General features: G+C 40.4%; 1 long non-coding RNA gene across 1 annotated transcript in view; it reads right to left on the reverse strand.

Annotated features, from left to right (window-relative positions):
* The window catches only part of LOC308525299, a 1722993-nt gene that overhangs the window by 364972 nt on the left and 1330046 nt on the right, over positions 1-27975 (reverse strand). The window contains exon 7 of the long non-coding RNA XR_013996455.1: positions 9770-9845. This is a non-coding gene — a long non-coding RNA (uncharacterized lncRNA). The remainder of the gene's footprint in view (positions 1-9769; positions 9846-27975) is intronic.

Genomic DNA, 27975 nt, shown 5'->3' on the forward strand with positions numbered 1-27975 from the left:
CGGAGACACTGGAAAACAAATAGGGCTTATTGACTGATTTTCTATCAGCTGGTAATGGGAGTACCCACCTCCAACCTCCCTCACAAGGCAGCTTCCTTCTAACTGCTAATGCACTTTGGGACTAAGTAAATAAATAAATAAATCTATATAATAAAAGCCTAAGCGACCATTATGGCGGAATGACCAGAACGACCAGTCGCTATGATGCACACTGCACCAGGGGGCAGATGCCAAATGTTGGAACTGCCCCCTGGTGGTCAGTGCACTCCCACAGAGGGAGCTCCGCTCAGCTAGAAGTTGGGCTCACGGCTGGCAAGCACAGCGGTGGTGGTAGGAGCCTCTCCTGCCTCCACAGCAGCGCTAAGGAGCAGGGAACCAAGGGATAAGGAATAGCGAACAGGTGGGTGGTAAGGAGCAAGGGGTCCTGGACTGCGAGAGGGTGCAGGCCTGGCTGAGGGACCTCCCACTCCAGTGCATGGGTTTCTAGTAAATAAATAAAACTTTAAAAAATATACACATTCCATCAGTAGTTTCATTTCTAGTGCATCATGCCACTGATCACCACAGATGTCTTGCAAGGTACCGACATGAATTACAAGGAGCTCAAACTCCTTGGGAATTGAGCAGAAGGTAGGAGAAATGCAACCATTTAGATTTGTATAATTTAAAGCTGTTTTTCTTTTTTTTTTCTTGCAGTCTTGAAATTCTGAGTTTGTTGGCTCTCTCCTCTCCTTTGCCTTCCCTTTGCTTAGATGTCTCCTCTATCTGTCCCATTTATGCCACAACTGCCCTTGCCCAGCACCCTCCTCAATCTTCTCTCACTTGGAATGTTACACAAGCTTTCTGCTGCTCTTGCTGACTGCAATCTCTTTTCTTTTCAACCTGTACTCTGCTTTTTTTGACAATACTTTTATTGCTTTCAGAGAGGAAGGAAGAAGGAGAGAGAGATAGAAAGATCAATGATGAGAGAGAATCATTGATTGGCTGTCTTCTGCACGCCCCACACTGGGGATTCAGCCCAAAACCTGAACATGTGCCCTAACCAGGAATCAAACCATGACCTCCTGGTTCATAGGTCGAAGCTCAACCACCAAGCCATGCCATCTGGGCTGTACTCTGCTTTTCATTATTATTGGTTACTTATTTGCCTGTTGTTTTGTTTGTTTGTTTGTTTGTTTTTGTCACCAAATTTGTAAACTCCTTGGAATTAGGGACCAGCCATGTATCCTTTCTTTTACTTTTCTGACTCCAGAATTTAGCATAAAACATAGCACAATGCTAAAGAATGGAATTAAAACTACTGTGCACAGAATAATTTAAAGAGTGAGGACCAAAACAATGTGTTCTTGGAAATCCAGCTCAGTGCCAGAATCTTCTTTTGATGAGACAGATTTTAGAGACCATGATGGAAGGTATTCTCCCAGGCTCATCTAGGATATATGGATGTGGGGAAATTGCACAGTTCTTTGAAGATGAAATTCTATTACAAAGTACATTATGCCTTAAGTACCTAACAAGGACTCACACAGGCTCTGCCATCACAGTGTGTGTGAAGATCGGAGAGATGTCCACATTGTCAACCTGGTGAAGCAAAAAATAACCTATGGGCTGATCACGTGTATTTGATTCAAACCTGCTTCATGACCTGCAGACCTATTTATTTTAGGAGGTAGTTGTAATGAATTCTAATATACAGAATTATAGTATTCTCTTCCCAACCTGGAGTTCTTACTTATGCAGTTCTGGTTTATGTCAGTTTTCTAGTAACTCTAAACATATTTGTTTCAAATTATGTGTTATACTTTTATCAATAATAACATTTATTATGATTTTATAAGAATGTGCCAGCAACTGAGCTAAGTGCATGCTATTGTCTGAATGTTTGTGGTCCATCAAATTCATATGTTGACATAATAACCCCAAAAGGTGTAGGTATTAGTATGTGGAGCTGTTGGGAAGGAATTTGGAAGGAACTAGTGGCTTATATAATAAGTTTCAGAGAGATCCCTAGCCCACTTCCACTAGGTGAGGACACAATGAAGAGCAGTAGCTATGAACCAGGAAGATGATCCTCACCCAAGCATACTGGCATCCTGATCTTGGACTTCCCAGCTTCCAAGACTATTAGAAATAAAGTTCTGGGTTTTTTTTTTTTGTTGTTGTTGTTGTTGTTTTGTTTTTATATATTCTATCCAGTCTATGGTACTATGTTATAGAGCCCAAACAGACAGACAGTGCATGTAATGAATAATCTCATTTAACGTCACAAAAATGTAAGGATACAATAAAACTCCATGACAAAATACCAAATGGTAACACAGTTTCATATAATCTGATTGATAATTAGCTCTCATCCTTTGCCCAATTTGCAGACAGATACATAGGTTGGATGACGTTTTTATTTTCTGCAAATAGAGGTAAGATGGGGCATTAAAATGTCGTCAATCCTGTCTGGGAATCAGGGAGGCTTCAGATGGGTTCCTGAGTCTCCATTATTCTCCTGATACAACAGCTGAGACCAAAAAAAAGTCCTCATCTAAGTGTAGGACATTCCAGGGCGTCCCAGGCTGCAGAATAGCCCTCATTAATATGGATGCTGCAGTAGGATTCTGCCACCAGAGGGCATCAAATCACAGCCAGGAGCTGGATGGATTTAGATTGCCCAGATGGATTCCTCAAGCTTCTGGGCTGCAGATCATAAAGGCTCACCCCAGTTATTTCAGCAATGCAATTCCTTGCTTTCTGTAATTGAATTTTTATGCCCCACTTATCCAGTTATGGCAGAGCCCACTGTCCTATCATTCCCCTGCTACTGATGAGGGAAGCAAGATTCGTGGAAGTAAGCTTGCTCAAGGCCTATAGTGCAGTAGGTGGCAGAACTGGAAAGTAAATATGAGTGAGTCTAATTTCAAAGCCCATGCTTGTCATCACTATACCCAGGGCTCCTAAAAATGATTAGCTCTCAGTGTGTCCTGTGGGTCTAACCTTGTGCTAAGCATGTTGAATGCATCATGCCACTTAATTCTCCAAACCACCCAATGGAACTAAAGTAGCATTTCCCCCATGTTACAGATGATGGAACTGAAGCTATCTGTGGTTAAGTAACTTGTCCAAGAATTCACAGCTAGTAAATGTCAGGAACAGGACTCAAAGTTATATCTCTATGACTCCAGAGCTACTGGGAAATAATTAAGGGTTGGACTAATAAAAGGGGTTAATATTGGGGGGGGGCAGAACAAGAACAATGCATTTTTTCAAGTAAGTGTTGAGAGAGAGAAATAGGGTATTAGATATAAACTTCTCCCTTTGAAACTTCAAGGGGCAGGAGGAGGGTACAAAGGGTATAAAGGAGCTTAGAACGCATGCTTTGAGCCTGCATCTTGGGCACACAGGTGGGACTCAGGAGGCCAACACAATCAATTCTAGGCCATAAAATCAGAAAGGCCCTGAATATGTAGATGGAGGACCAGAACAAAAAACTAAATTCCTCTTAGCATTTATATGTCTACAACAAAGTGAAACAGACACAAATTAAAAATTTCTTCTGAGGAAGAGATGGTGCATAGAACTGAATTGTTCAATCCTCCTTTTTAAACTGAAGATATGTAAAATGCCACTGACTTTCTCATTATTAAGTCTTAATCCATTTTATTGAATATGAAAAAGTCATTTAAAATGCTCCCAAGAGTCACCACAACCGCAATCCCCTAAACATTACTTTTTCTTATATTGACAAGGTCTTGAACCTTCAAATAAGAAGCCAAGAAAGACCACATTCTCAGGGACTTAGCCCTGCAGGCTGCCACACTTGCACCTATTTTGATCAAGAAGCATGCCCTGAAATTCTTCAGATGCTGTGCCGGTCGCCAGAAGCTTGTAGGGAGGTGGGGGTTGGGCACAGCTTGAGGAAGCTGGACCAGCATCCTGCTACACCCTGTCAAACTGAATCCATCAGATTAGGTTAGGACTTAAGATGTTTCAGGATGTGATCAATGGGATCAGAGGCAATAACACAGCCTGTCAGCCAGTGCTTTCCTGACAATTCTGGGGTAAAGAGATCGCTTGCTGGAGTGCTGAGAAGGGAAGGGGGGCTTCTCACATGGGGAGCATGGAGAAAAGGGCTCCTTGGTTCCTTAGTTACAAAAGTGGTCCTAGGTGGAGAGGGAGTGGTAAGTGAGTCTTATTCTTCTAGTCTTAATTTAGGGTTTTGAATGCACACTACAATGCCAAAGCCTTTTCATATAGGATAAGAGTGACAAAAATTCTCATACAGCATCTCAGGAGCTGGATTTTCTCCTGGAAGCAAGTCCAGAGAGGAAGACCTCTGAGGCCTTCTGTTTCTTAAGGGTGAGGGAGGGTCACTTCAGCCAACCCTGTGTTCAGACAAGGTCAGGAAATGCAATTGAAAGTTGAGGGCACTTGGCGCCAACTTGGAGATGATTGAATTGTGTGGCTTGTTTGTCAGTATTAGAGCCACGGGACTGGCCCCAGCTCAGTGCAGATGAATACCCTGATGCTGGCAGACAGATGTGGCTCAGCTCCTGTCTGAACCAAGTAGATGCTAACTGTGAATGTGTCTGCTAGGACTGACTTGCGGACACACCGCCTGAAGGATAGCCCAGTGGCAGAAGATACAAAAGGGGGAGAGGATCTTCAGAGAAGCAGCTTATAGTAAACATACACTCAGAACTGTGATAAGCTTCAAATTTGCAACAGGCCATTGCCAGAGAATTCCTAACCAGGGGATGATTCTCCCAGAGCTTTCTGCCCCATTGCTCCAACATCACGTCTGCCTGACACAAACTGGCCACACACCCAGGGATATAGAGGCAAACTGAGACGTGAGTTTGTTCCGGTAAACCATCCTGGATTTTTCTCATTTGCTCAAGGCCAGAGCCAAACAAGTCCCTTTGAATTTGCTTAGTCAATGTACTGTGGCCATTGGGAAAAAAATGGGTTCTGGAGCCACATTACCTGCGTTCAAATCCCTGCCCCACAGCTTCCTAGTTGTATGACCTCAGGAAAGTTATTTGAAATTTCTGTGCCTCGGTTTTCTCATCTGAAAGATGGGGCAATATTAGTACCATTCTAATTTAAATGATTTAATATGTTTAAATATTAAACAGTGCCTGGTACTTACGTAGTAAATGCTCCATAAATGATAGACATTTCATTTCTGACTCTTGCTCTCTCTCTTCTTTCTGCCTTCTAAAGGAAATTCTTGTCCTTCAGGCTTAGAGTTTATATTTCGTTTATATTGATTATATACCTGGATATTTCTACAGGACTTTGGATAAGAGCTCCATAGTTTGTCTCTCTCTCTCTAGCCAGTATTTGGAAGCCTGCTTTCTGGCATTAACCCTCCAGGTAAGCTGGTTCCCTGAATCCAGACATTTCATTATCCAGATCTCTGGTGAAGAACTCTTACCCAAGTGCATTAATTTGCAAGCTTCTTGATATAATTCATATCCTAGGTTCTTCTCCCATAAACTGGCTCTTTTGATTCAAAAGATCAGCCTAGAGATAGTTATCCTAGGCTGAACTTATTCTTAATGCACATAGTAGGTTCTCAATAAATATTTTTGACCAACTCTATGATTCCTTTTCTAGGCTTAGTCAACTGGACATGAAGAGCTTTTAGCTCTGGACAATAATGGGTCATTCTGGGATAGTGTCCCCAACGGGGGACTTATTTCCTGAACCTCTGGGCATGTCCTTGAGTGTACCCCCTGTCTCAATGGGCTTGACTATCTGTAGGGTATCACATTGCAAGCTTCAACTCTCTGCCTATTAAAGCTAGGCAAACATACCTTCTTACATGTGAGAACTCTTAATGAAATGCTATAGAAAGAGGTTCTGGAAAATACTAGTACAATCAACAATAACAAATATATTCTTTCTACATGTAGAAGTTACATATGAAACCTACCTATGACCCTAAAATAGTGGGTATGTACATTGTCCAGGTGACAGAACACCTGGAAGTCAGAGCACACCATGATCATGGCACAGCCCAGAAAAAAAAAAAAGACACAGTTAATCCCAATATCTGAACTAGGTATGACTTTCATGAGCAGAAAACATGACTAGATTGCGGTGTATAAATGCCATAGAAAACTAGAGCAAGGCAATTCAATCTATAAAAAAGACATCATGACCTATGCATGATCAACTATTTCTGAGTCTTTCCATTAATATTATTTGTAGCTTTTTTATTAATCTTGCAGGTGCACATGGAAGTCTGAATAAGAGTAGGTCCCAAAGGTTCAAGAGAAAACAGGAGGACGGAAGTTTCAAAATGAGGAAATTGTATCCATTAACTTATTTTTTTCTGTGAAAGAAAAAGACTAGTTTTATTTATTTACTTATTTATTTATTTATTTATTTATTTGTTTGTTTGTTTGTTTGTTTTACAGAAGAATACTTAGAACAAGTGGGGAAACAGCAGTGCTTGCTGTCTTAGATGATTGCTCCAAGTCATTATATGGTTGGGTAGAGGGGGCCAAGGGAGATTAGGACATTTTTTCTTCCAGGAACTCATTAAGTCCCTGAGTCATTCTCTCTCTAGAGTTTCCTGCTAAGATCTATCCTGACTGGATCTGTTCTCTGATCCTTTGGGGTGGATAAGTCAAGGGTCTTATTGAAGTTGCCTTTTATTATCTACTCTCAGACTCTGGACCTTGGAATTGTAGGAAAGGGCATCTCATTGTTCCTGCTATGGTCCCCCAAATAATTCCAGTCTCTTCTGGAAGCTAACCCCATGGAAAAGCATGGGATCATCTCCCTGGACCTTTTTCTTCTCAAACATCTTATTTTGGTCCCTTCGTAAGTGCTCCTCCCTTTCACGGTTGTCCCTTCAGTTGTTCCTTATAACATAGAGTTGTAGCTTTCCCTTTATTATCTACTAGTGGCCTGGTGCACGAAATTTATGCACATTAAAAGGGGATTAATTAGAGGAAATATTTTAATATTGTTATTTGCCCTTTCTCTATAATAGAAGTGTCAGAGATGAAAGAAAATTAGTAAAATTTATATGAAAATCGTCCTCTTGTCAGAGTTTGGAGTGCACCTCAGGACAGAGTCAAGTCCCTGCCCACCTGCAGTGCCTCAAAATTGCGCAAGACCCAGACCCAGCTGGCCCCACACCCCCACTGGGTGAGATCCAGACCTGGCTGGCCCACCCTTGCCAAGCCCCGCCAGGTGGGGGGTGCAGCCTCTGGTCCCCTGGCCCAGCATCAGGCAGGGGGTGCAGCCTCAGGTCCCCGTCAAGCCCCACTGGGTGGGGGAGGGTGCAGCGTCAGGTCCCCTGGCATACCCTCAGGTCCCCTGGCCTGGCGCCAGGGCAGGGGCATGCCTTGAGGTCCCCCGTCAAGCCCCGCTGGGTGGGAGACGTGGTCTGAGATCCCTTGTCAAGCCCCACCTGGCAGGGGGCACAGCCTCAGGCCCCCATCAAGCCCTGCCTGCTGGGGGGCTCAGCCTCAGTCCTCCATCAAGCCCTGCTGGGTGGGGGCACAGCCTTAGTTCCCCAGGCCCAGGGCAAGGGGAGCAGCCTGAGGTCCCCTGTCAAGCCCCACCAGGCTGAGGTCCTCTGCCCCAGCCCTCAAGTCCCTGCTGATTGCTCATTAAGGCTTGTTATGGGAACTTGGCCTCCGCTGTGGATACAGCCATCTTGTGTTATGAAATCCTGCCTCCGCTGTGGGTGCCACCATCTTTGTGATGTAGTGATGGTCAATTTGTATATTCCCTCTTTATTTGGTAAGATGGTTCAAGTTTGTGTTTTTCTATCCAAATGCAAACTTTCAGTTGGACTGGTCCAAACAGGCTTCAGTCACACCTTTACATATGAATCAAAAATGTTTGTCATTCTATTATTCCTAAAGAATATTGTAATATATGAGGAATCACCGATCAATAGTCTGATCAGACCAGAAACCCAAAATCCCAAAGAATGAAAGTTCTTCTGCAAGTGCCTGACATTCACACAGCTCCTTCCTAGGGAAAAGGCCAATGACTGTTTCTTCCACTCTGTCATGTTTAAGCCATGTCAACTTGTTTGTCACCCTGGCCACAACTCATTGGACCATGTATTCGAACAACAGCTATTGATAGCTGTGTGCTAGCTAGACATAAGGAAGTCCAGGGAACCAGAGACTGTTTCACAAAAGGACTCTTTCCACTAGAATGTCCTATAATGGATAGTGACAAACCAACTTGATGTGATGCTTCTACATTGGGAATATGCATGTGTAGTGCATGTCAGCATGGCACAGAAGGCAGGAGACAGAGCAGAGACAACTGTAACAGTGGGAGTAGAGGGCGAGGCTCATTTCTCTCTGAGTTACAAGTGTGAAGGACTGGTTACAGTCAGAGGGGGTTCTCAGTAGTTATAAAGGGATAGCAAGATGAAATGGTCTGGGCTATACCTTTGGGTGTTTATTATATGCTGAATGTTATTCCTGCTTTTCATAAATATTACTATGATATTGCTTGTGTGGTTTCTTCTATTTCCTCATGTTTCTAGGTGCTTTTAAAATAATTTCCCATCAGCTGATGTAACTTAAATACCTCTTTCTTCTTTAGAACCTGAAACCATACCATCACAAGGACACACCATAGTCTCCTTGGGGATTCCTTCTCTTAGAGCTGTGGTCTATGCCAAGGACTGAAATGTAAAAAAAGCAGAGACTACCCAATAATCCTAATTAACTCCTGTTAAAATATAATATTTTATTTTCACATGTTTCCTGCTAAATATTGGTCACTTACAGCTAAAAATAAATAGCAGACTGTAAAATATTAACACACACACACACACACACACACACACACACGACAAATGCAGGAATATCTCAGATAGTCAATATGTGGACCCGCTTAGAAACCCTGAGTTAGTATAATGATTATTTTAATCTGAAGCCATTAGAAATTCAAAAAATAAAGAAATAAGTCTTCTTAGAGCTTGCCTTATCTGACAGAATAAGAGAATAAACAGAATAAAGCAGAAATATCTGAAAAATGAGCATGTCACAAAATTCCTCATCAGGGTGGACCTGCTCCCAGAGAGACCAAGAGTAAATCTACCATAAATCCACTCTCCTGGGAACTTTTATGTCCCCAAAGAAGATGGAAAGGCCACTAATACCTGTACAAACAAACATTATCACAAACTTTCTTATCTCCCCTTTGTTTAAACACACACACACACACACACACACACACACACACACACACCCCTTTACTAAAGAAACTTATTTGTTCTTCCCATAGGAGACTTTTCTGCCCTCTCCCATTCCTCTCCTAAGTTAGGTATAGAAGCACCTAAATTAAACCTCTCCTTTGAATTACTTATCACTGAGTACTCCCACGGGTATGCTAAGTGCATGTGTAAATAAACATGTTGTGCTTTTAATCTGTCTGTTTTATTGTCAGTTTACAAGCAAAGATGCAGTCCTCTCCTTTGCACTTTTCAAAAGACTAAAAATAATGCTTCACAAGGAAGAAAATGGATTCATTTAAGCCAAAGAGATCTGTACATTTAATATCAGTCACCTCTACCAATCATGATGGACTCTTCTGACAGGGGTCCACTGAGAATGCTACTCTCTAATCCACAGGATTTTGCTCAAGACAAAAGCAAAAAGAAAAATAACACCACAGTTATTATTCTCCCTACCCTCTTGCTCATCAACATGTTACTGCAAACCACAAATGCTTGAATAAAGAATAAGTACAAGAAGCGTTTTATATATATATATATATATATATTTACCTTAATTAGACACCTCCATAATATCCAGAAGAAGGCTGCGACTCAGGCTTTCTTGTGAGCATCAACACTGTGTATCCTGGGAATGAGAAAACACAGAAGATATGCAAACTCAGAAACTGCCTACTTTTCAATATGGTAATTCATAGTTATAAAAGAGAAGAAGAGAAAGGGAAATGAACAAGAGTTCTTCATGGAAATGGTACAAGTCAGCTAACAGAGATACTTTGCCTAAAACCTAAGAAAACCGGTAATAGGTGGCTTTCTTGGATCTTTCTTCTAAAGGTTTTTGGGAATATTGGCTGGTTCTTTGGGAAATAGACCTCCAGTCAGTGCATTCCTGGTGGGCAGATACTATATCTTAGAATAGAGAGAAAATAGTTTTATTGTATTAGAACTGTCTTGGCCAAATGATTTAATCACTTAGAATTTCATTGTCCTCATCTGTAAAATGAGAGCAATATTACCTACCTGCCCCATAAGCCTGTGATAAGGATTAAGGAGAGATGCACAAGATTCACCCCTCAGGGACTCACTCAGAGTTGGCACTGCATACACATTAACACCTGTTTCCTCTAGTGTCCCCTCCCCCCACCTCATCACAATGTTGGCTCCATGGCATTGAACTTCAAAAGCATAATATACATCAATGACTTTGAAATAGCGGCTTCAAAAGTGGAGAAAAAAGGAAAAGATCGATAGCAGTCAACTTCACAATTAATAATAAGAACAGCTAAGTGTATTGAATGTTTCCTATGTGTTCAGCCCTGGCCTAATAATTTTATATCAATCATCCCTTTACCACTCACGGCAATCATACAGAGATGACATTAGACACCTGAGGTGTGGAGCCGTTAAGTTCCTTTTTTTCAGATTACACAGCTCTGAGGTAGTGGAGTTAGGATTGGATTTCATGCAGCCTCAACTCAGCCCTGCCCTCTTCACCACTCCTCCCACTGATTTTAAATACTCTGCACCTAGGGACTGTCAGGTGCTCCAAATGATGTCACACACTCGATTTTTCCTTTCCCCTTCCTTCTCTCCTTTCTTTCTGTCCTTTCCCTCTCTCCTTTCCTTCTCTTCCTCTCCTTCAACCTCTTTTTTATTGGAGTTCATGTTTTCCTATTTTTTCTTTTGCTTTTTTGTGACAGACTAGGATGGAATGTTGATTACTGTGGGATAACTGGTTCTGCTCTTGGACTCAGCCATTTTTACTGGCTGTGACATCTCCGATGAGTCACTTAGCTTTTTTGAATCTTGGTTGTTCTGTCTGTAAAATGAATGCTTTAGACAAGATGATACTGAGAGGCCCTTTACAGGTTCCTGGTCCTATGATTGGCTACTTAGGAGGCAGTTTGAACCATGCTGGTGTGAAAGAAGATTATCAGGGATATATCACAGCTGTAAAATCTACCATACCTACAGGTTTGCTTGCTTTTGCTTAAGCTAAAATTCAAAATTTTGGGAGGATACATTTATATAGAGTGAGGCAAAAATAGGTTTTCAATTGTAAGTACACTAAACAGTTTATTATTGTATTATTATTTATTAACTATCAATAGCTTGTTGCCCTGCCTTCTCCTGTAGCTATCCATCTCCTACTTGCTTGCTGCCATGCCCCATCCTGTAGCTCTCTGCTGCCAGTTTGTAGCGAGTAGGTCACTGCTGCCCTCCTGTAGCTACCCCCAGCTCCCTCCCCCCTCCCCCCCTCATAGCTTGCTTCCCCCTCCTGCAGCTCTCTGCAGCCCACTTGTACCTTGCTGGCCCACTCTGCTGCTGATCCCTGATCTGGTCATGATGCGCTTGGTTGTTAGGCCTCAGGGCTCAAAGGCTAATTAGCATATTCCTCTCTTATTATATAGGACTAGAGGCCCAGTGCACAAAAGTTTGTGCACTCGGTGGCGGGGGGGAGGGGTGGTCCCTCAGCCTAGCTTACACCCATTTGCAGTCCAGGACCCCTTGGGGGATGTCCACCTGTTGACTTAGGCCCACTCCCTGGGGGATAAGGCCTAAGCTTGCAGTCAGACATCCTTCTGGAAGTCAGGGAGCCCTCAGGGGATGTCCTACTAAAGGCTTAGGCCCCCAAGGGAGCTGTGATGAGGAAGCTGGGGTGACAAAGGAGCCACACTGTCCCACCCCACCACCCCGGGTTGGGTGACACACTGGAAGCCCGGGTGGGCCGGGCGATCACTGCTGCTCCACCCGGCCATGCCAGTTTGGGTCACACATGAGATGCCCAGGTGGGCCGGCTGATTGCTGCTGCCCCACCAGGCCACCCCGGGTCGGGTCGCACATGGGATGTCCGCCACCCTGGGTCACAGATAGCAGGCCCGGATGGCAGCAGGGCAGGCGGGATGGTGCTATCCCACCCCACCGCCCAGAGCGGCAAATAGGAGCCCCGAATGGTGGCGGGGCAGGCGGGATGGTGCTGACCCACCCTGCCTGAAGTATGCAAATTAGCCACCATCTTTGTTGGCGGTTAATTTGCATATCGTGCTGACTAGCCAATGGGAGGCGTAGCAAAGGTACACTCAATTACCATGTTTGTCTATTAATAGATAGGATTTTTGCCCCATCTTATATTTATATTCACTCTTTAAAGAGCTTGCAAATGAGGATACTGATGTTCAAAGAGATAGGCACCTTATCCAAACTGACACCAAAACAGTAGAGCTATAATTGGAATACAGTTTTATCTGCTTTAAGCCTGTGTTCTTTGCTGCATGATAGCCAAGCCTACTAGAAAGTACTGTGCAAAGAAATAATTGACCTGATTGGCCTTATTTCTAACATTTGGTTCACAATTTGGGGTGCCAATAATAATAGCTACTACACATTGTGAACGTAGGTGCCAGCAGTGATGTCAGAACTGTCACCTCCCTTAGTCTTCCCATCAAACCAAATGCCAGGCACTATCATCAACCTCTTTCAAAAAATGAGGACATTGAAGCCCTAGGACTAACATTACTTGCCCAACACACAGAGCTAATAATAAGTAGGGAATCTAGGATTTGAACCAAGAGCAACTAAAATATTGACTGATGTTAGGATTTGGTAGGCTCACTGGCATGTGGCAGTTTTGATGCATTTTCAAGTTAATAAACTGCAGTTGTGATTATTGGAAGAGAAAGTTGGAAAAGGTTAGTGTGAGGGTGACCACAAAGACAGCCTTGTCGTCTAGTAAGAGACACACATTGCAAAAAAGGAGAAGGTTGTGTGTGGTTTTTTTTTAGAAAGATTTGCCAGAGATTGCAGAGAACCTGCCTCCTGAACTGTTTCCCCATTAAAATTGCGAGCTATTGTCATTCTGTCTGACAACTAGAAAATAAATGACAAAGTGAACTTCAGGGGACAATGTCTGCCAGTGAGGTGTGCAGTATGTCCTTCACACTTAGGGATCCAGGCCTATGTGCTGAGCTCCAAGGAGAACGCAGATAAAGCAAACAGTGGTGAGGAAGAGAAGCCCTGTTTATTTAGCAGGATCCTGATTTACTGAGAAAAATGCCTTCCAGATGCATTCTGAACACGGCGCCTTGATTAGGACGGAGAAAGCAGTCAGGTCTATTTGGCTTCTGTAGGAGATTTGTTTGGATATTCTAATTGCATCATCGTTTAGCTTTATTTCATCTGGAACCTAGCTGCCAAATGAGTGTATTGATTACCTGTCATGGATGCATATTTCTCAATTAAAAGCCATCAAGGCTTGTAAAATCTCAACCACGTCAAGACCCACGGGAGGATTTTAGTCCCACTGTGAATAGTCGTGTTAGCCACTTTCTTTTGAGCACCAACTCCAAAGCTGGCATTTCACAACTACACAAATAACTTATTTAAATGTCACGACTCTTTCAGAGTAGATAACATTGTCCTTCTATGTTTCAAATTAGGAAACAAAGGCTAAGGGAGACTAATAACCTTGTGCAAGGCCATATGATTAGTAAGGGGTTTGGACTCACGTATGAAACTTCAAATTCCACAGGGCTTCCTGCCACATAGAAGCAGTGACGTGCACTGGTTAACAAAATAGAAACAGACTCATAGATAAAGCAAACAGACTGATGGTTGCCAGCGGGGAGGGGGTTTGGAAGACTAGGTAAAATAGGAGAATAGATTAAGAAGTACTAATTGATAGTTATAAAATAGTCACTGAGATGTAAAGCACAGCATAGGTAATACAGTCAATGATACTGTCATAGCGATGTATGGCGCCAGGTGGGTACTTGAAATATCTGGGGGATCACCTTGTAAAGTAAATGATGGTCTAACCACTATCATAAAGTATATGACTGTACACCCGAAACTAATACAAACTGTATTTGTTTATATTGCTTTGATTGAGAAAAAAATTTTTAAAGTGTGGACTGTGTAACCATGAAGTGGCAGAAGTCCCAGCTCTGTTGCTCACTCGTTCTGTGATCTTGAGTAAATTTCTTAACATCTCTGTGTCTCAGTTTCCTTATCTATAGAGACAGGGAAGTAATATTTCATAGACTCGTTAGGATTAAATGAACTATTGTACAGCATTTAGACTATTGCCTAAGGTAAGGTTTAGCCATTATTATGATAACCTCTGAATGCTGAGGAAAATAAACTGCAAACTGTTGCCCTTCAAAAGCTTGCTGTAGGCACTTTGTACTTCCAAAGACTGCAACAATCCCATTTTTTCTCACAGCAGTCTAGGGCTCCGGGTCAGACCAGCGTCTCCCACCCTCAGGCTGAGATGTGAGAACCCATTGTGACAAAATAATTTCAGTTCATGAGATTCATGATCCTACTTATCACATCTAACGACACACATAATAATGCTATTTACTTTTACGTGTCCACATGCTTTGGATACTATAGGCCTACTCCTTGCAACAGTCTAACAATTAGGTGTTATTTTCTCCATTTCATGGATGAAAATGATATGGGCCATAGAAGTAAGATGAGTTGCCCAAATTCATATAGCTGGCATGTAGTAACACTGGAACTTGAGCCCAAATGTGAATGTACCTTAAAATCATATGCTTGCTTTTACATTATGACACTTTGCCACTGATGATTTCTTTATGTCTTCCTGGTGAACTGTTGAGATTCAACCCATATAGCTATCACCTTCCCTAAGTTTCATCTGTTGAACACATATTTTACAGAGGCCTTTCTACATTCCACTATACTGTATGTTGTGTGAACATAGATGAAGTCAGGAATGGTTTCTGCATGAAGCTCGCAGTCTAAAGGGGGGAGGGTATAATTATACACTTGACATGTGCCACAAAGGAACTGATAAAAATGCTAAAATGGAGAAAATCCAGGGCAGCAGGTCAGTGGATGGCCAGAGGATCTCTGAAGAAATGACATTTAAGCTGAGATGACCATGAGAAGGAGGTGACATGTGAAGAGTCAGGGAGGAGGTCCTGGCAGAGGAGGGACATGTGCACATATCCTGAGACAAAACAGGAACATGGAAACCAAAATAAAGCATGTCTAGTTACAGAGAAAGAGGATGGGAGTGGGTAGTGGAGATGGGGAGGTATTAGTGGAAAAGCTTGGAGGAATGGTGGGGCAATATCATACAGGGGTCCAATGGGCCACAGTGCTGGGCCTCCTGCAGCCTTTGTTGACAAATACTCGTTATCACATCACATTGTCATCATATGCTTGTTTATCTGTTTCCCCTCCAGACCATGAGTTCATGGGAGCCTGGGACAGTGTTCAGGACAAAGCAGACATTCAGGAAATTTAACAAATGAATGAATGGTAAGGTACATCTGATAGTACTGTAATTCTATAATATTCTTATTGAAAAGTAGACATACTAAAGCTGGAATAAAAAAAGAGTGAGTATGTTGTTCCTGAATAAAAACCTAATCATTCAGATATAGTTACATATATATTACATTTATGTAAAGATAGAAGAGAATTATATATTAATAATCATAGCTATAATTAATAACTTGGAACTGGGATTAATGCAACCTATTTAATTTTCATGACAATAAACATGAAGTAATTACTATTAATCTCCATTTTAGAGGGAAAAAACAGCAACAAACAGCCTAGGGGGGAGTTTAAATAAATTACCCAGCTTGAAAAAGATAGTACTTGCAGGACCAGAATTTAAACCCAATAATTTTATTCTAAGTCTACGTGTTGGCAACTTTAGGATGTGTCTCTCAGGATAGTTAGCCTTGCCATATTTTAAAATTTTAAAATGTGTACCATAATATTTAAAAGCAAGAGTCATTGAAAGGTAATAGTAAACATAAAAAATAGAAACATTGCATTTTTAGTAATAATAGATGGTTAATAAAATATAAAATTTGATAGATGCTCATTAATAGCCTTTAGAAAACAATAAAAAAATAAAAGCACACAAGGCATTAAATCAGTGTTTTGCAGAGGCATTTGTTTTAATTTTCTTTATGTTGCTTGTATATTACCCAAAAATTAGCAGAAAAGGGGAAGCAAGGGGGAGGTATAACTTCCCTGGAATGGCAGCCCTGCAGTCTGGGGTACACAATCCACTATTTGTATGCTTCACACTTTTTCTATTGCTATGACCAGTCAACTCTCTGGAAGACCTTCTTTCTCCCCATGCTGTCTGCTGTCTAAACAACTCCTATTCATTCTTCAACACCCAGATCAATTATCCTCAGTCTGGGGAGCCCTACCTGAGCTTCTGGGCTCCTACTATGTAATACCCATTTCCTTCATACAGTTTATAGAATGTGATAGCATTTTTTTCTGATTCATCAAATGAAGAAACCAAACCCTACACTTAATAGGTATTTATAATTAGTTGTTGAGTAAATTAATATATTAATTATCCTGCCCAAGAATTCTCTTTTAATGCAGGTGTTGCAAGGCAGTGAGCAAGGAGAACAGAAACACACACTTTTTTTAGATATGGCAGGCACTGATCTGCACCTTTGTTTGAGTTACTACAATTAGTCTTCATAAAGCATTGTTGACTATGCATTTCTAGTCCCATTTTATAAATGGGACACAAGCTCAAAGGAGACAAACTGTTCATACTAGTGAGAATTAATTTAGCATTCTTTGAGGGAGACAGGACAATTCACGGAAAACACAGAGTACTAGGGGTTTGGGGAGAGATTTAAAAAATAAGAGGAAATAATACTGCACAGCATTTGGAATGAGAGTCTGAAATGAAATCTCTCTCCCCATGGCCCCAGGTTGCCTCAGGAGGCAGCTCAGCATAGAGGATAAGATCATGACTGTTGGAGCGGGTCTGCCTTGGCTTGAATCCCAGATCTACTACTATCTACCTATGTGACCTTGATCATATTGCAAAGCATTTTTGAGTTTCAGTTTAACCATCTGTAAAATGGAGGTGATAATAATAGCATTTACCTTAAAAGGATATATTAGGAGAACTAAATATGTGTGATGAGCTTAAACTCCTTGGCACTTAGAGAGCATGAAGTACTAACTGTTATTATTCAATGCTTCCATCAGTTACAAGTAAAGGACAAAGTCTATGTTAAATAATGAGTACTGCCTTGTGAGTTACACAAATACATATGTTATTTATTGTGGAAAACAGAATACTCAGGAATGAGATGGCAGCTACTGCTTAAGCAACCCTCTCTACAAGGCATTGTGTGCCAGCTCTCATGAGCATCGTCTCTTGCATCCTCACAATAGATAGGGCCTCTTTTAAACATTTTTTAAAATTTATGTTGTAGCCCTAGCCTGTTTTTCTCAGTGGATAGTGCATAAAGTGTTGGCCTGTGGACTGAAGGGTCCCCAGTTCAATTCTGGTCAAGGGCACATGCCAGGGTTATGGGCTGGATCCCCGTAGGGGGTGTGCAGAAAACAGCCAATCAATGATTCTCTCTCATTGATGTTTCTATCTCTCTCTTCCTCTCCCTTCTTCTCTGAAATTAATAAAAATATATTTTAAAAATATGTTATATATTTTACATTGAGGAAATAAGGGTTAGAGTTGATATGATTTGACCATAGTTACAAAGTAAACAAGTAAAGACCTAGGTTTTGAACCCAAATTGATCTTGTGCTAACCCCATGTGCTACTCCATAAGTCCACTTCTTCCTCAGGAAAGTTTGTCAGCTTCTACCTTATGACTTGAATAATGCCCCCCAACAACCACCAAGGCAGGGGAAGAAGGAGTTAATGTATTTGTCTTGTCCCAGAGGGCAGAATAAACATAGCATAAAGGGAAGGGACTTTGGTTCAACATTAGAAATATTATTTAGCTATAATGAGGCACCTGTGGAATCTTGGGAATATCACTGACTTAGAAGTTTAACTCCATTTCTTCCCAGCTAGGGCAACAAATATAATAAGATTCTCTGATCATCAACTCTCTTATCTGTAAAGTTAACATAAGAATTCTTAACTTATTTGGTTGTTTGAGAAATAAGGTAAGATTATATACATGGGTTTGTGTCTCTCAGTTATCCTGTTTTTAAGCAATTAGAGCTGATCAGTAATGCAGTTAAAGTTACAGAATCCCATCCCTGAAAGTGCACAAGTAGAGGCCAGATGGCTCTGTGACAGAGTCCTGTGGTGCCACCTCAACCCTCAATAGATAAAAGACCATCAAGGACCCTCTAGTCCTACAGTTCTATGAAATTATGGAGGACAGATAAAACCCAGACTTGGGAGTTAAAATTAATATGATGGAATTGAGAAAGACAAAATTTGAATTTAGATTAGAAATAAACCACAGCAAAAACAACACAATCTTGCTTGTCCTGTATAATAAAGATGTAATATACAAATGGTCATTAAGCTGTGAAAAGTAACAACTGACTGCATAATGACCGGATCATGGATCAGCAGTGGGGTGGGGAAGTGAGCTACAAGCAGGCTGCAGAGATCTACAGGAGGGGGCATGGCAGCAAGCTATGAGGGGTGGGCAGGGGGAGCTACAGGAGGGCGGGGCAGTAGGCAGAGAGCTACTGGAGGGCAGCAGTGAGCTACTAGCAAGCTACTGGTGCATGGATTCGTGTGCAGGGCTACTAGTTTACAATAATGGAGGAGGTATGGTTTGGCCATGGTGCAAGTGAAAAAGTGCTGAAGGAGTAGTTGTCAATAACCCGCTCAATATATGGCAATGTTTAAAACATACAACAATAAAACATAGCCTTGACTAATCTAATCTGAATTGCATTTTTAGAGATTTGGGATCTAGGTCAAGAAACTTGGTGTCCCACTATACCATGCACACATTATTAGAATAAAATTTTCTTCTAAAGTCAGCATATAGGTGAAAAGTTTCATGGAGCCAAAATCAATTTTTAAAAATCCTTATTTTACACATAAGGTACAGTATACATGGTTTGGGGTATACAACCCAGTTTTGTAACTCTTATGGACAATCGAATTTAAGCAGTGCTAAATTATGTCCAAAGTGAAAGTTTTACCTTTTAAAAATTTAATTACTCCCTAATGGAGAATGGGAAATGATGAAGAATTAGAAAGTGTTTAGAAGAATTAGAAAGAATTAGACAAGTGTTTCTTCTCTACTTGTCTTCATGGTTTAATCAATATATATATATATATACATATATATATATATATATATATATGTATATATATATATATATTAATGTTTTATTGATTTTTTATGGAGAGGAAGGGAGAGGTATAGTTAGAAACATAGATGAGCGAGAAACATCGATCAGCTGCCTCCTGCACGCCCCCTACTGGGGATGTGCCTGCAGCCAAGGTACATGCCCTTGAGGGGAATCGAACCTGGGAACCTTCAGTCCACAGGCCGAGGCTCTATCCACTGAGCCAAACCGGTTAGGGCAATATTTAAAAAAAAATTATTAAGCCTTTTAAACTAATAGATAGATTGTTGTGCACATCAAATTAGGTAATACATATTGATCTTAACTAAGCATTCAATTCTAACACAAAAATGGACAAATTAGATTGGTGAGAAGAATTGTGATAAATTTGAAATCATGCCATCAAGTAGAATTTAGCAAACTATGGCCTGTGGAAAAAATATGGCCTGTAGCCTGCTTTTGGACACCCGCTAGAGAAAAATAGTTTTTACATTATTAAAAAATTATTAAAAAAAAAAAAGAAGAGGAGGAATATGTGGCATAGACTCTATGTGGTCTGCAAAGCGTAAAATGTTTACTCTCTGGTCCTTCCCAGTAAAAGTTTGCCAATCTTGGCCATAAAAGGATGTTAATGGAGATTCACAACTGCAAAGAAGACCAATCTCTCCCATCTGTGGGTCAGTGCTCTTTATCATACACATAAGGCCCTTTCTCAATCCTCACCTTCTCTAGTATCTTCACTGTCACCTATTGTTCCCAAAATATTACTTGGTCTACCGTTCTTCACGCTTGTCCCACTATTTCACTCATCTGGATCTTTGCTGGATCCTTTCCCCAGTAAAATTCATGTACTCTTTCAACTTCCACTTTCTCCAAAAGTTTTCACTGTTCCCCTTTGTGCTTAAGCGCACACATGCAGACTTCCTTCTTTTTAATCACCTCCATCTAAGTGAATGCATCTGTTCCTTAATGGCTTTGCCTCCTAGAACAGCGGTTCTCAACCTGTGGGTTGCGATCCCTTTAGGGGTCGAACAACCCTTTCACAGGGGTCACCTAAGACCATCGGAAAACACATATAATTACATATTATTTTTTGATTAATCACTATGCTTTAATTATGTTCAATTTGTAACAATGAAAATACATCCTGCTATCAGATATTTACATTACGACTCATAACAGTAGCAAAATTACAGTTGCAAAGTAGCAACAAAAATAATTTTATGGTTGGGGGTCACCACAACATGAGGAACTGTATTAAAGGGTCATGGCATTAGGAAGGTTGAGAACCACTGTCCTAGAAGCTAGAGTCTAGATCAGGGGTGGGCAAACTTTTTGACTCGAGGGCCACAATGGGTTTTTAAACTGGACCGGAGGGCCGGAATAAAAGCATGGATGGAGTGTTTGTGTGAACTAATATAAATTCAAAGTAAACATCATTACATAAAAGGGTATGGTCTTTTTTTTCAATAGTTTTATTCATTTCAAATGGGCCGGATCTGGCTCGTGGGCCGTAGTTTGCCCACGGCTGGTCTAGATTGTAAATTCCTATAGAATTTTGGCACAAAGTATTCCTCTATCTTTTTAGTAAATAACACTGTGCCTAGAACCTTATAGGTTCTCTAAAAGGTTTACTAAACCAAGGTTAATGTGATTGAATATTAGCAGAGCTATTGGTGTGTGAAGATCTGTACTGATTTGGAAAGCCTTCAAGAAGCAAAAATGAGAACAATGAGTAAAAGTGAGTTATCCAAATTTCCACTGGGAGCCAGAAATAAAGGAAAAACAAAAACAAAAACAAAACAAAACAAAAAAAAAAACAAGCGTCATAAGAGTCCTGACTTTGAATACATAGATGATAGATAGATGATAGATATATAGATAGATAGATAAATAGATAGATAGATAGATAGATAGATAGATAGATAGATAGATAGATTGATTTCAGAAAGGAGGGGAGAGGAAGAGAGAGATAGAAACATCAATGATGAGAGAATCATTGATTGGCTGCCTCCAGCACACTTCCTACTTGGGAATGAGCTGCAACCTGGACATGTGCCCTGCCCTGGAATCAAACTGTGACCTTCTGGTTCCTAGGTCAACACTCAACCACTGATCCACACATGCCAGACAACAACATGTCTTAATTCCAATCTGAAACACTAAAACAGGAAGTCATGGGGTTTCAGTCAAGTGGCGGTGTTAGGTGATATGATCCTCAAATTCTCCCACAACATGTCAAAATTACAACTGAACTACAGAACCACCATCATTCAGAACCACCTGAAATCTTAGCTGAACAGACGTTCTACAACTACAGATATAAAGAAGAAGCCACATAGAGACTGGTAGGAGAGGTTAAGACACAGACAGGGCTGGTCCCATACCCACGTTTTGAATAAAAATCAGGAGGGATATCACAGCTGCAGAGATCCACTAAGAAGCCAGGGGTTCCAGCCACATACGAGCCCCCTCATCCCAGGGTTCCAGTGCCAAGAAGAGAAGTTCCCATAACTTCAAACTGTAAAAACCACTGGGGAATGAGGTTGAGAGAGATGGAGTGGAGCTGGCATCCCATATATTCCTCTTAAAAAGCCAGATTACTTAGAGTCACTTGCTATGAGTTCCACCACTGGGGAACCAGGGACAAATGGGGAGGAACTGAGTATTCTGGCATCTGGGCAAGAACTGGAGGGGCAGTTTTCTTCCAGACAGAAGTGCTGGCAGAGACCATTGTTCCTTTTTTTGGCCCTTCTGCCACAGAGTCAGCAGGGAAACTATGCCATATCTGAGTCTCCATCAATCTGGCTATCACTGTTGGTAACACCCTTGTGATTATTTGAGATCTCTCCCCCCCTGCCCGCCACACGCACACACAACCTGCAGGCCTACCCCAGCCCTTTCAAGTGGCTTTTCCATATGAAAGGCCTATATTCCCAAACAAGTAGCATTTGGCCTTTGCATGCCCCATACCTCTTGCTAAGTGGCTCTAGCTCTGGCACAAGTAGCAGCTTGCCTTGGTTCACAGATTCTTTTGGCCATCTCCAAACTCAGCAATTGTATTAGCCATCTGCAGATCGATTTGTAGTTAATGAGGGTGGCCCTGGGTAGGGCACAGGTGGTGGCTGATCTTTACCTATACCTCCCAGGAAGCCCCAGAGCCAGTGCACCCAGTGGAGATCTTCAGACCTCATAGAAGTATTACCCAACCTATTCCACAAAGGACGTACTCAAGAGGCAGACTCAGCAGAGTACCAGGTTACCACTGAAGTAAGTCCTGCTACATGTGGTCAGCCTCTGCACAGCTGATTCTCCCAGCAAGTTGCCCCGAGGGTAAATCCCTCTCATTGTAGTGTCAACAGCAATCAAGGCTCACCTATAACAGGAGGGTATACACATCCCACTCTGCGGAGGGGGAGGGGGGCACATGTGGATTGTACAGTTCAGGTGACTGTCTCTCCAGTGGAGAGACTGCACCACTGTGCCTTATAGGACACCTAGTACATAAGGTCACTCTACCAAGACTAGGAGACATAGCAGGTCTACCTAATACATATAAACAAACAGAAGGAGCAGCCAAAATGAGGAGACAAAGAACTGTGTCCCAAATAAAAGAACACAACAAAAATCGAGAAAGAAACAAAATGGAGACAAGCAATCTACTAGATACAGAGTTCAAAACACTGTCTATAAGGATGCTCAATACATTAGAGGAAGAGTAGATGAACTTAGTGAGAACTCTGACAAAGAGATAGGAAACATAAAAACAGAGATAAAAAACATAAAAAGAACCAGTCATAAATGAAGAATACATTAGCCGAAACCGGTTTGGCTCAGTGGATAGAGCGTCGGCCTGCGGACTGAAGGGTCCCGGGTTCGATTCTGGTCAAGGGCATGTACCTGGGTTGCGGGCACATCCCCAGTGGGAGATGTGCAGGAGGCAGCTGATCGATGTTTCTCTCTCATCGATGTTTCTAACTCTCTATCTCTTTCCCTTCTTCTCTGTAAAAAATCAATAAAATATATTTTTTAAAAAAATGAAGAATACATTAACTAAAATGAATACTACATTTTAGGGAATCAACAGTGGAGTAAATGAATCATAGGATCTACATAGGATCAGAGATTTGGAAGATAAAGAAGCTGAAAACACCAAATCAGAACAGCAGAAATAGACAATAATCCAAAAACAAAAACAAAATGAGGATAGTTTATGGAGCCTCTGAGACTACTTCAAGTGTTCCAACATTCACACCATGTTGGTGCAGGATGGAGAAGAAGGAGAGCAAGCAATGGAAAAACCAGGAAAAAATAATGATGGAAAAATTCCATAACCTGGTAAAGGAAATCAATCTACAAGTCCAGGAAGCACAGAAAGTCCCAAACAAGATGAACCCAAAGAGACACACACCGTGACATCATAATTAAAATGACAGAGATTAAAGACAGAGAATCATAAAAGCAGCAAGAGAAAAGCAGTTAAGTTAACTACAAGGGAGCTTTCATACGACTGTCATCTGATTTCTCAACAGAAACTTTGCAGGCCAGAAGGGATAGGCAAGAAATATTCAAAATTATGTAAAACAATGACCTAAAACCAAGTTTACTTTACCCAGCAAAACTATCATTTAGAGTTGAAGGTCAGATAAAGAGCTTCCCAGACAAGGAAAAGCTAATGGAGTTCATCAACACCAAACCAGTATTACAGGAAATGTTAAAGGAGATTATTTAAAAAGAAGAAAAAAGATTTAAAAAATATGAATGATACAATGGCAATAAATAAATATCTATCAACAATTACTTTAAAGGAAAATGGATTAAATACTTTAATCAAAAGCCACATGGAGGCTGAATGGAAAACAAAACAAGACCTTTCCATATGTTGTCTACAAGACTCACTTCAGATCAAAAGACACACACAGATTCAAAGTAAACAAATGGAAAAAGATATTTCATGAAAATGAAAGCAAACAAAAACAGGCTAAGGTAGCGATACTTATACTAGACAAAATCAATTTTAAAACACAGACTATAGCCCTAACTGGTTTGACTCAGTGGCTAGAGCACAGCCTGCAGACTGGAGGGTCCCAGGTTTGATTCTGGTCAAGGATATGTACCTTGCTTGTGGGCACATCCCCAGTAGGGGATGTGCAGGAGGCAGCTGATGGGTGTTTTTCTCCCACCCATGTTTCTAACTCTCTATCCCTCTCCCTCCCTCTCTGTAAAAAAATCAATAAAATATACTGTAAAAACAAACAAACAAACAAACAAAAAAACAAACAAAAAACCATAGACTATATAAAAAGAGACAAAGGAGGACCCAGCAATTCTATTCTGGGGTATTTATTTAAAGAAACCCAAAACACTAAGTCTAAAAGACATATACCTCTATATGTTCAATGAAGCATTAGTTACAATAGCCAAGATATTGAAGCAAACTAAGTGTTCACCATTAGATGAATGGTTAAAAAAGAAGTACATATTTATAATGGACTATTACTCAGCCATCAAAGAAGAATAAAATCAGCCCTGATGTGTGTGGTTGAGTTGGTTGGAGCATCGCCTCATACATTGGAAGGTTGCAGGTTCGATCCCAGGTCGGTAGGGGCACACACATATGGAGGACAACCAAATGATGGTCTCTCTCACATCAATGTTTCTCTCTCTCTCCTTTCCCCTCTCTCTGAAATCAATAAGTATCTCTTCAGGTGAGGATTGATAAAAGGATGAAATCTTGCCATCTTCAAAAACATGGATGCTTGTAAGATACTGTGCTGAGTGAAATAAGTCAGACAGAGGAAGACAAATGCCATTTGATTTCATTTATACGTGTAATCTACAAAACAAAATAAATGCACAGCAGAACAGAAATAGACTCGTAGATTCAGAGAACATATTGAGGGTTATCATACAGGAGGGAGTTTGGGAGATGGGTGAAACAGATAAAGGGATTAAGGAGTACAAATTGGTAGTGCAGAATAGTCATAGGAATGTAAAGTATAGCATAGGGAATATAGTCAATAATATTGTAATAACTATATGTGGTGTCAGATACGTACTAGATGTACTGAGTGATCACATAGTAAGTTAAATAACATCTAATCATTCAGTTGTACACCTATAACAAATAAAATATTGTATGTCACCTGTAATTGAAAAATTAAAAATATTTTAATACCTGCCTCATAGGCATGTTGGGAAGATTAAACCCATGTATATTAATTAGAAAGGCCAACACAAAGTCTTGCACAATGTCAGTTCCCTTTCGCCTCTTCCTAATTCTTTATGACCTCAGGCTCCACTGAAATGCTACAACTCTCCTCATTACACCTGAGAAAAACAAAACAAAACAAGTGAATTACCGGAAAACAGTTCCAAACATTTCATCAAAGTTTCCCCTGACTTAATATACCACCCCTGGAGGATAAACACTGGGGTTCTGCCAACAAAGGAAGGCTATGCATTGAGAGAAGACAGTTCATAGTAATTTTGTCAGCAAAATTGTAACAATAAAGACCCAAACAACACTTCATCTCACTGTCAGTTGTCTTGAAAGGGGAGATTACTTCTTCCTTGCAATCTTGGCACATACAATTAAGGTAGCCTGGCAAGCCAGGCAGGTGTAAAGTGCAAGCCAACACTTGTTCACATTAGCAGTTATCAATGGAAAACTGCAGGAATGCACAGACTTGGCACCCCTGTTGTCCTGGAGATGATAGGCCTGCAGAGGCACGGTGGACACGAACAAGAGAGCTTGACATCTTGCCTGAAAAAGTTGGCTTCTCTTTCTCCATTTTCCCTGGTTACTTTTAGAAAACTATTATTATTTTAAATTACAGTTGATGTACAATATTTTATTAGTTTCAGATGTACAACATAGTGATTAGATTATTATATAACCTATGAAGTGATCATCCTGATAAGTCCAGTACCCACGTGACACCCTACATAATTATTATATTACTGACTATATTCCCCTATGCTGTACTTTTACATCTATGACTATTTTTAGAACTGGCCATTTGTACTTCTTAATCACTTTACCTTTTGTACCCATCTTCCCAACCCCTCTCCCATCTGAGTTTGTTTGTATCTCTGAATTTATATCTGTTTCATTGATTTTGTTTTTAGATTCCACATGTACGTTAAATTATAAGGTCTTTCTCTATCTGACTTATTTCATTTAGCAAAATGCCTTCTAGGTTTATCCATGTTGTCACACATGGCAAGATTTTATTTCTTTTTATGATTGAATATATTCCATTGTGTTTAATATATATATATATATATATATATATATATATATATATATATATATATATTAAACACAATATATATATGACACATCTTCTTTAGCCAACCATCTATATATGGATCTATATATGGACACTTAGGTTGCTCCTATATTTTGGCTTTTACAAATAACTCTGCAATGAGCATAGGGGTGGATACATCTTTTCAAATTTGTGTTTTGGATTTCTTCGGATAAATATTCAGAACAGGAATTGTTGGGTCATGTGGTATTTCTATTCTTAATTTTTAAAGAAATTTACATGCTGTTTTCTATAGTGGCTACACCAATTTACAATCCTACCAACAGTGCACAAGAGTTCCCTTTTCTCCACATCCTGACCAACATTTGTTAATTGTTGATTTATTGATGATAGCCATCCTGTCAGGTATGAGGCAATATCTCATTGTGGTTTCAATTTGCATTACCCTGATGACTATGATGTTGAGCACCTTTTCATGTGTCTATTGTTGATCTGTATGTTCTCTTTGGAGAAGTGTCTATTCAGGTTTCCTGTCCATTTTTTAGTTGGATTGCTTGTTTGTTTTTGCTGTTAAGTTGATGAGTTTCTTATATGTTTTGAATATTAATCCTTTATCAGATATATTATTGCCAGATATATTTTCCCATTCAGTAGGTTGTCTTTTGCCATCTTGTTGATGGTTTCCTCTGTTGTGCAAAATCTTTTTAGTTTGTCATAGCCCCATTTGATTGTTTTCTTTTCTTTCCCTTGCCTGAAGAGACATATCACAAAATATATATTGCCAAGAGCCATTTCAAAGAGTTCACTGTCTATGATTTCTTTTAGAATTTTATGGTTTGGGGCTTTGTATGTAAGTCTTTAATCCATTTTGAGTTTGTTCTTGCATATGCTGCAAGAAAATGGTCCAGTTTCATTGTTTTGCATATTTCTGTACAATTTTCTCAACACCACTTATGCATTTTAGTTTGGCACTGCAAACTCCCAAATCAAATGCATCTTATCATCTGTTTGGCATTTGGGAATACATCTAAGACTTACATTAATAGGTACATATATTTGATGAATATGTGTAGCATATGCCAAGCACTATACAAATAAGCCTCATTTTATATAGAAAAGTTAACTCAGCTCATTTCCTTTCTTCTTTCTTTTTTTCTTTCTCTCATCCAGTTATTTAACCACATTATTGTGGGAATCTTGTGTGCCAGGTATTGTGCTTAACACAGCTGATGCAGAGATAAATTCAAAGTTGACCTTGCCCTCAGGAATTTTCAGTCACATTAATAAGCCATAAGAACACAAGACCCATAGGTAAAGGCAAACATGTCCATAGGAAAGGTTAAAAATAATATCTTATAAGGATGTTGTAAGGCCAAAAAAAAAATG

Source organism: Myotis nattereri, assembly GCF_964212035.1.
Source record: "Myotis nattereri genome assembly, chromosome: 9".
Lineage (NCBI taxonomy): Eukaryota > Metazoa > Chordata > Mammalia > Chiroptera > Vespertilionidae > Myotis > Myotis nattereri.